Here is an 8,602-nt window from a genome sequence, read left to right on the forward strand (position 1 = left end):
CTCTCAAGAGATTTTTTGAATATAGTCATCATATCCCCTGGTCCTGACCATTTCCTATGTTTCCTTTATATAAAATACATCATATAGAGACAGGCCCTGTGCATTAAATACCAAATGATTTTTGATTAATTCACATGACTGAGAATATACCTCTAGTAAGATGTTGTAAAGAGACAACCTGACCAAAGGAAGGAGTGGGGTTTTAAATCCAGCCTGGGCTCAAGAGTCAAATCCTGGTCCCTGCCAGACTAGGTTTGGAACTTGGCAACCCAGAGGGAGGATCGTCTTTAAAAAATGTAAAGGAGCATCCTTCTTTTTTTCTTGTAATTCATACAAAAGCATTGTTCTCTTTTAGTTGTTGATCTTCGTTGAGATATCAGTAAAATTGAGAGCCAATGAAAATACTTAGAGATACTTATTTTTTTTAATCACAGTAAGAATTTTGCAGAAGCAAAAAATTCATAATAAAAAAAATTCCAGCCGAAACCGGTTTGGTTCAGTGGATAGAGCGTCGGCCTGGGGACTGAGAGGTCCCAGGTTCGATTCCAGTCAAGGGCATGTACCTGGGTTGCGGGCATATCCCCAGTAGGGGGTGTGCAGGAGGCAGCTGATCGATGATTCTCTCTCATCGATGTTTCTAACTCTCTATCTCTCTCCCTTCCTCTCTGTAAAAAATCAATAAAATATATTTAAAAAAAATAAAAAAATAAAAAAAAAAAATTCCAAATTATGTAAAAACTAAACACATTCTCCAGGCAATTTTTATAATAAGCAAAGTGGGGATAGTGTTAAAAATTAAACTGAAACAATCTACAGTGTCCTTTAAGAATAGACCCATGTAACTAACTTTATAAAAGCTGATATCTCTAGTTTAGATGTATATACTAGACTAATCATAGAGAATACACAGACCTTGTTAACTAGAATTATTATGTATAAACATTCCATGACATGTAAGCAATGATTAAAAATCAGATTATGCCTACTTTGCTATCACTTCCCTCATAGGAAAAAGTGTAGCAATATAACAGACTGGTGGCATCTACAGCAAAGCCTATATTATTTGAATGAATACTAAACAACAATGAGGTACCATCTCACACCTGTCAGAATGGCTATCATCAACAAGTCAACAGATGACAAGTCCTGGCTGGCGAGGATGCGGAGAAAAAGAACCCTTGTGCACTGCTGGTGGAAATGCAGACTGGTGCAGCCACTGTGGAAAACATTATGGAATTTCCTCCAAAAGTTAAAAATGGAACTCCCATTTGACCCAGTAATCCCGCTTCTAGGACTATATCCCAAGAAACCAGAAACACCAATCAGAAAGGATATATGCACCCCTATGTTCATAGCAGCACAATTTACAATAGCTAAGATTTGGAAACAGCCTAAGTACCCATCAGCAGATGAATGGATTAGAAAACAGTGGTACATCTACACAATGGAATACTACGCCGCTATAAAAAAGAAGGAACTTTTACCATTTGCAACAGCATGAATGGAACTGGTGATCATTATGGTAAGTGAAATAAGCCATTCGGAGAAAGACAAATATCACATGATCTCACTCATTTGTGGGATATAATGAACAACATAAACTGATGAACAAAAATAGACCCAGAGATAAATGGCAGGGGAGGTGGTGGTGGGGGGGGGTGGTTGTAAAGAGCAACCAAAAGACTTGTATGCATACATATTAGCATAACCAATAGACATAGACACTGGGGCAGCAGGGGCTTGCCTGGGGAGGGAATGGCTGGGGATGGGAAGTCAATCAGGGAAAAAGGAGACAAATGTAAAACCTTAGACAATAAAAAAAAAAAAAGGATATAGAAACTGAAAAAAAAATAAAGATCCAGGAAATGGAAGAGCATAGATAACACATCCAAGGAAATATGACATGGTATGATGGAAAGAGCATGTTCCTGGGAGTCTAGCAAATATGTTCAGTTCCAGGCTCTGTGGAGTCTCTGCTCCACTAAGCTTGCGTGCCTTAATTGTACAAGGAAGTGTCTTCTGGGGACCTTCCCAAGACTGGAGATCTAGGGTTTAATGAAACTGGTAGTTATCACAACCAAGATGGCATCACTGTCTGCCTCAGAAGATTGAGTGCAAAGTTCAGCAGCCATCCTCACAGAGAAGACAGAATTTGTCTTCCCTTGAAAGAAGACTGTGAAAAAGTGGAGATTCTTTACTGCATATCCAAGCCCTCAAGGGCATGAAGCACTGAAGGCAAAAGACACAAGTATGAAAGTCAGAGAGGGCTGAGCTTGATTTTGGTTTTTCTGTTCATCGCTATTTGGTATACATAAAGTTATTTAACCTTATAGAGATCCAATTTTCTCATAGGTAATATGAGTATAATACCTTACCTTACAGAAATGTTGGGCTCAGATGGGCAGGATTGGCCAATGCAGGCTTTTCATTCTGCTCTTATGGAAAGCAAGCTTCTTGAGAGCAGAGACTGATGTAAAGATAATGGAAGCCCTGATACGCTGACCGACAAGAAGCACACTAGTTGCTCTCTAAGTTCTTTGAGTAATCAAGGATGCAGTTAGTAGAAAGTGGTTCAATGATAAAGTGTGGTCAGGGTTGTTTTCTCAGGACAATTGATGCGATCACATTCTCTTTTGGATGCTGTACAACATCACTAACGTCAGCTTCCGCATAATACTTACAGCAATGCCAACCTTTGAGGGTTATAGTTATCACCTTGACAAGAAATTGAGGTTTTAGATTGGGTTCAGGTTTCTTTTTCAGAGACAAGAGAAATGTTTTAAAATGTGTTCTTTTTAAAACACAAGGGCAAACACTTGCCATTAAAATACTAACGTATTCTTTGCTATTTAGAAAATTTGACGATCTGAACTCTTTTATCTTTTAAAAGTAGTTTTATTTAAGCATATCTGTGTTTACAATTAAAAGGGGTTCTTTTTATAGATAGCATATACTTGGGTTTATTTAGTTTTTATTTTTTTGCATAACCCAAGGACACAGACAGTGGTGGTGAAGACTTGGGGGAGGAGAGGGTGATATGAAAGGGCAATGGGAGAATAAAAGGGACCTATGTAATACTTTCAACAATCTGAACTCTTTTACAAAGTTTCCAAATACAGAGGCTTATATTTCTATAATATAGAGTATTGAGTACAATCTTGTTGACAAGCAACAAACCCTCTAAAATGTAGAAAATAGAAATAGCATTCATGAATGTGCTAATTATCTGTTTATGCTTAGCCATTAAGTAAGACACCAAGAGACTACTATACATCTACATATTGATCTACTTATATGAGACTGGTCAAATATATCAAGCTTTAACTCTTCACAGATATTTTGGCCTATCAAAGTACAAATATAAAGTAAACAGGGATTAAGTGAGTGAGATATAACAGATAAGGAATCCATTAAAAATTAATTGTGAGACAAAATATTTTGATAATCTGAGTGGGTTATTAAGTTAGAAAAACTTATTTGTGTGGTGTGTTTATATGAACGTGAGTTCATGTATTCATTCTACTTATTTCAAGACAAACATCATTTGAGCACACTAAAATAAATTTTATTTTCTAAGATATTGACATCTTTTTGATTTGAGTTGCTCTAAATCACTCACCCAACTATTATGATTTTAATTGCCTCAAATAATTCACCCAATCTGAAAGACTTTTTACATAAATTCGGTAAAAATTAATAATTTTAATATTTTCCCATTTTTAAGGATCTTTTTGTCACTCATATTGAAATTGACTCATTTCCTTTTTAGATTTTTGCATATAATATGCTGTTTCATACTATTTCCTAGGTCTAGTGAATTATTTCATTTTCCTAAATAGGATATTTATGTTTTATTTGATTTTGAAATTCTAAGATCCCTAGAATAGAGTAATTATAAGTTCCAAAACTAGTTGGTATAAGCAAGTTCTATGAAATCTTCATAAATTTGCATGTTAGTTGTTTTTTTTTTTTTTTTTTCAAATTAGAATCAATTGCTTCATTTCTTATATTGGAAGAGTCAAAAATATAACTAAAGGCAAAAAGAGACAAATACACAATCATATTTGAAGACACAACAATTTCTCTCAGTAATTGATAGAATAAATACAAAAAAGTTAGTAAGAATATAATATTATCCACCAAATTGATCAAATGGATGTTTATAAAATCTTGAGCCCAACAACAGAATAAGAATTATTTTCTTGTGTACATGGATCATTTTCCAAGATAGGCTATATATTTCTGAAAAAAATACTGGAAATAAATTTAAAATACTTTGAATCACACAAATGTGTTCTGTGACAATAGAACAATTAAATTATAGATCAATAGAAGAAATCTAAAAATTCCCCAAACATTTAGAAATTAAACAACATACATCTAAATAATACATGTCAAATAAGAAATGATAATAAATATTAAAAATAATTTAATTTGAATTTTAATAAAAGTACCTGATAAATTTTTAAGATGGATTTAAAGGAGTTCTTAGAGAAAAATTCTTAGCTTTAAATGTGTATTTTGTAAACAAATTATAATATCTATGGCCTAATATTTTTAAAGAAATTAGAAAAAGAAAGAAAGTAAAATTAAGTAGAAATTAGAAATAATAAAAATGAGTGGAAATGAATGATATAGGAAATAGATCAAATGTAGATAAAGTCACATTGTCAAAGACTAATCCTTTGAATTAAGGTAATTATTCTCATAAACTTCTAGCAAGATTTGTAAAGAAAAAAATACAGAAGTGAAAGGCAAACTTACTAATATCAGGGATAAAATAGTTAAAGAATGCTAAGGAAAACTTTATGCCAATAAATTAGACAAATGAAATAAAGTTCCTGAAAACTCTATTTGCCAAAATTGGTACAAGTAGAAATAAATACCCAAATACTTTAGTTATTAAAGATCTTGAATTCATACTCAAATACTTGTCCACAAAGAAAAATCCAGAACCAGATGTTTAAGTGAATTTCATTAATAATTTTTAGAAGAAATAATACAAATGTTAAATAAATATTTTTTTCAAAGATAGAGAGGAGAAAATAAGTCTAACTCACTTGATGAATTAAAGACATACAAAAAAACACATAGTAAAATAACATAGACATATATGTAAAAGGGCAATATATCATGATCAAGTAGGGTTAATCTAAGAATATAAGTTTTATTTAACAGCTTAAGATCAATCATTATAATTTATCACAATGAAGAATAGTTTAAATATATACAGAGAAAATAACTGAAAAACATCAACACCTATTCACGATAAAAACAGTTTTAAAATTTGTTATACCTAGAGTAGGAGGGAAGTTTCTCAATGTGACAAAAGGACATCTATAAAAATATCAACAGCTAATATCACAATTGATGGCAAGCATTGAGCATTTCCCTCTGAAATAAAAAGAAGACAATTATATATGCTAAATGCATACCTTTACTATTCCACATTGTACTGAAAATCTTAACAAATAAATAAGCAAGATGAAAGAATTTTTAAAAGCAAAATATTGAAGAGAAAAAATAAAGCTGCAGTTATATACTTGAAAATAATTTGGAATATGCAAAATAACTATTAGACATAACAAATTAGAAAAATTTAATTTTAGAAGATTAATTACAATTATTTTTTCAGTATATGATCAATAAATGAGTTGAAATTAAAATTAAAGTAAAAGCACCAACTATAGCACCAAAATACAAAAAAAATAACGAATTAAATTTAATAAAAATGTGCAATATCTATATGCTGGAAATGATAAAACATTTCAAAGAGAAATTAAAGAATATATGAATAAAAGGAGAGGTTTGCCATATTATGGATTAGAAAACTTGATATTTTAAAAATATCTATTCTCCCTAAATTGATGTATAGATTCATTGAAATCACAACAAAAATCCCAGTAGACTTTTAAATAGGAAATTAGTAAACTCATTTTAGCATTGAAAAAGAAATACAAAGATCTAAGGAAATCTGTCACCCTTTGAAACCACAAAGACAGTATTGAATGATTTACACTTCCTGATTTCAAGCCTTACTGTGAAGCTACTCTATCAAACAGTGCTGTATTGCTCCAAAGATAAACACATGGATTAATGGAACAGAATAGGTATTCTCAACCCACACATATATTGTCACTTAATTTTTTTACAGAAAGTAGTAAGTCAGTTCAAAGGGGGAAGGAAGGAGTGTTTGTGTCTCTGTGTGTGTGCATGTGTTAAACAAATGTTGTTACAACAACTGAATATTTATATTTAAAAATAAAAAAAAAAGAATATATGCACCCCTTACGTTCATAGCTGCATTATACAATAGCTAAGATTTGGAAAACCCCAGTGCCCATCAGTTGATGAAGGGATAAAAAAGCTGTGGGACATTTACACTATGGAATACTATGCAGCTGTAAAAAAGAGGGGTCTCTTACCTATTGATAGAGCATGAATGGACCTGGGAAATGTGCAGAGTGAAATAAGCCAAAATGAGAAAGAGAAATATCACCTGATCTCACTTATTTGAAGAATCTAATGAACAAAATGAACTAACCAACAAAATAAGTCCCAAAGCAGGGAGGTATGGAACAGACTGACATACCTCGATGTGGGGTTGTGGGGACAAGAAGAGATAAACCAAAGAACTTATATACTTACCAGAGGCCCAGTGCACAGATTCATGCACTGGTGGGGTCCCTCGGCCTGGTTTGTGGGGATCAGGCCAAAGCCGGCTCTTAAACATTCCCCAAGGAGTCCCAGATTGTGAGAGGGCCAGGCCGAGGGACCCCACCGGTGCATGATCAGGGCCAGGGAGGGGCCGCGGGAAGGCTCCAGGGCGTGACCAGCCTATCTCGCCCAGTCCTGATCAGCCGGACCCTAGCAGCAAGCTAACCTACCAGTCAGAGCATCTGCCCCTGGTTATCAGTGTCATAGTGACTAGCCAAACAGTTGAACGAACAGTTGGACACTTAGCATATTAGCTTTTTATTATGTAGGATATGGATAGCCCATGGACACAGGGGAAAATTGGGGATATCTTTAATACTCTCAACAATAAAAATATTTTAAAAATTAAAAAATCAAAGATAAATGAAGAAAAATAAATTCAAACCCTTCTTTATTCTAAAAATGAAAATTAACTTGAAATGGCTCATATACCTAAACATAAAATCTAGAAACATATAAGCTAGAAGAAAACAGGAAACTATTTACATGATTGGAATAAAGTATTTATTAGACAGACCATATAAGCTCACACATATGCAGTCAATTGGCTATATCAAAACTAATAATTTCTGCTCATAAGTACACTATAAGAAAATAAACTGGCAAACCCCAAACTGAAAATATGTGCATCCAGTATATATAAAGAAATTATACAATGCAATATTATAAAAATACAATCCAATTTAAAATTGGACAAATTAGTTAAACATAACTGAAAAAAGAAGAGACATAAATGTTCAATACACATATTGAAACAATGTATAACATAATTAGTCATCATAGAATAAAAATTTAAACCCCTAATTTTTTATCTGCTATACAATTTCTATCATTCATGTTTTTAATATAGTATTTTTTCTCACCTGTTTCTTGAATTACTTATGCTTTAATTGGACTTAAAATTCTCTAGTATGACCTCCTTCTCAAACCTTGATGCCATTACATATGCTACTTCCTTTATCTGGGTTCCCTCCACCTTCTAATGTCTCTTGAATAAATTTTACTTATGCTTCAGAACTCAATACATAATTCATTTTGTTTGAGAAGCCTTCTCCAAATGTGCCAATTCAGTTTAGATGCCCCTACTGCTTGCTATCAGAGTAGCATTCCTTTGTTAACACTTGCTAGGTATTTTGTAGTGTATTTGATAGCCTAAGGAACTCCAATTTAATTAGTGGGGGAAATAACATTTTCTTATAAATGCATTGCCTTCAAATATTTGGTCTATCTCTAAAAATAATAAACTGTTTTTATAGACAAATTGAAACATTTTATCTTTTATAAAAGTGATAACACTAATGCTAATGATAACAATAGCAATCATTAGCAGTTATTGGGTTTTTTTACATGCCAGATATTGATCCACTTATTTATACTTAATTTAATACACATTACACTCTATGCTGTAGTGCCTAGCATTACTATTCCCATTCTACACATTAGGAAAAAAGAGATAAAGAGTTTAACATGTTCAACTAATGGAAATGGGTAATTTACACAAAATAATTTAGATAAAATTTGCATCAAACTACTTTTTTTATGAAAATTGAAAATAAATATCACAAGTTTTAAATTAGTTAATGGGGCTTGAATTCCAAAAGAGAATTAATAACCAAGAGTAAAGATTTCTTCTAAACATATATTGCAAATATATGTAAATGACTAATCAGTTTAATTTCTATTTTGCACAGATTGTTGAATGTCCATCTAATGCATCTCATTAGTTAAATGAATGAATTCATAACTCTTTCTTGACTAGTACACGTGCTATTGTGTATGACATCAATGAATCTAGTCATTACCACAATGCAATGGCATGCCAGGTTTTTTAGAAAACATGTTTGTCAACAAAAAAAGACAAAAAGAGAATATCATGAAAATTGCC

The sequence above is a fragment of the Myotis myotis genome, unplaced genomic scaffold (genome assembly GCF_014108235.1).
Source record: "Myotis myotis isolate mMyoMyo1 unplaced genomic scaffold, mMyoMyo1.p scaffold_m19_p_3, whole genome shotgun sequence".
Taxonomy (NCBI): domain Eukaryota; kingdom Metazoa; phylum Chordata; class Mammalia; order Chiroptera; family Vespertilionidae; genus Myotis; species Myotis myotis.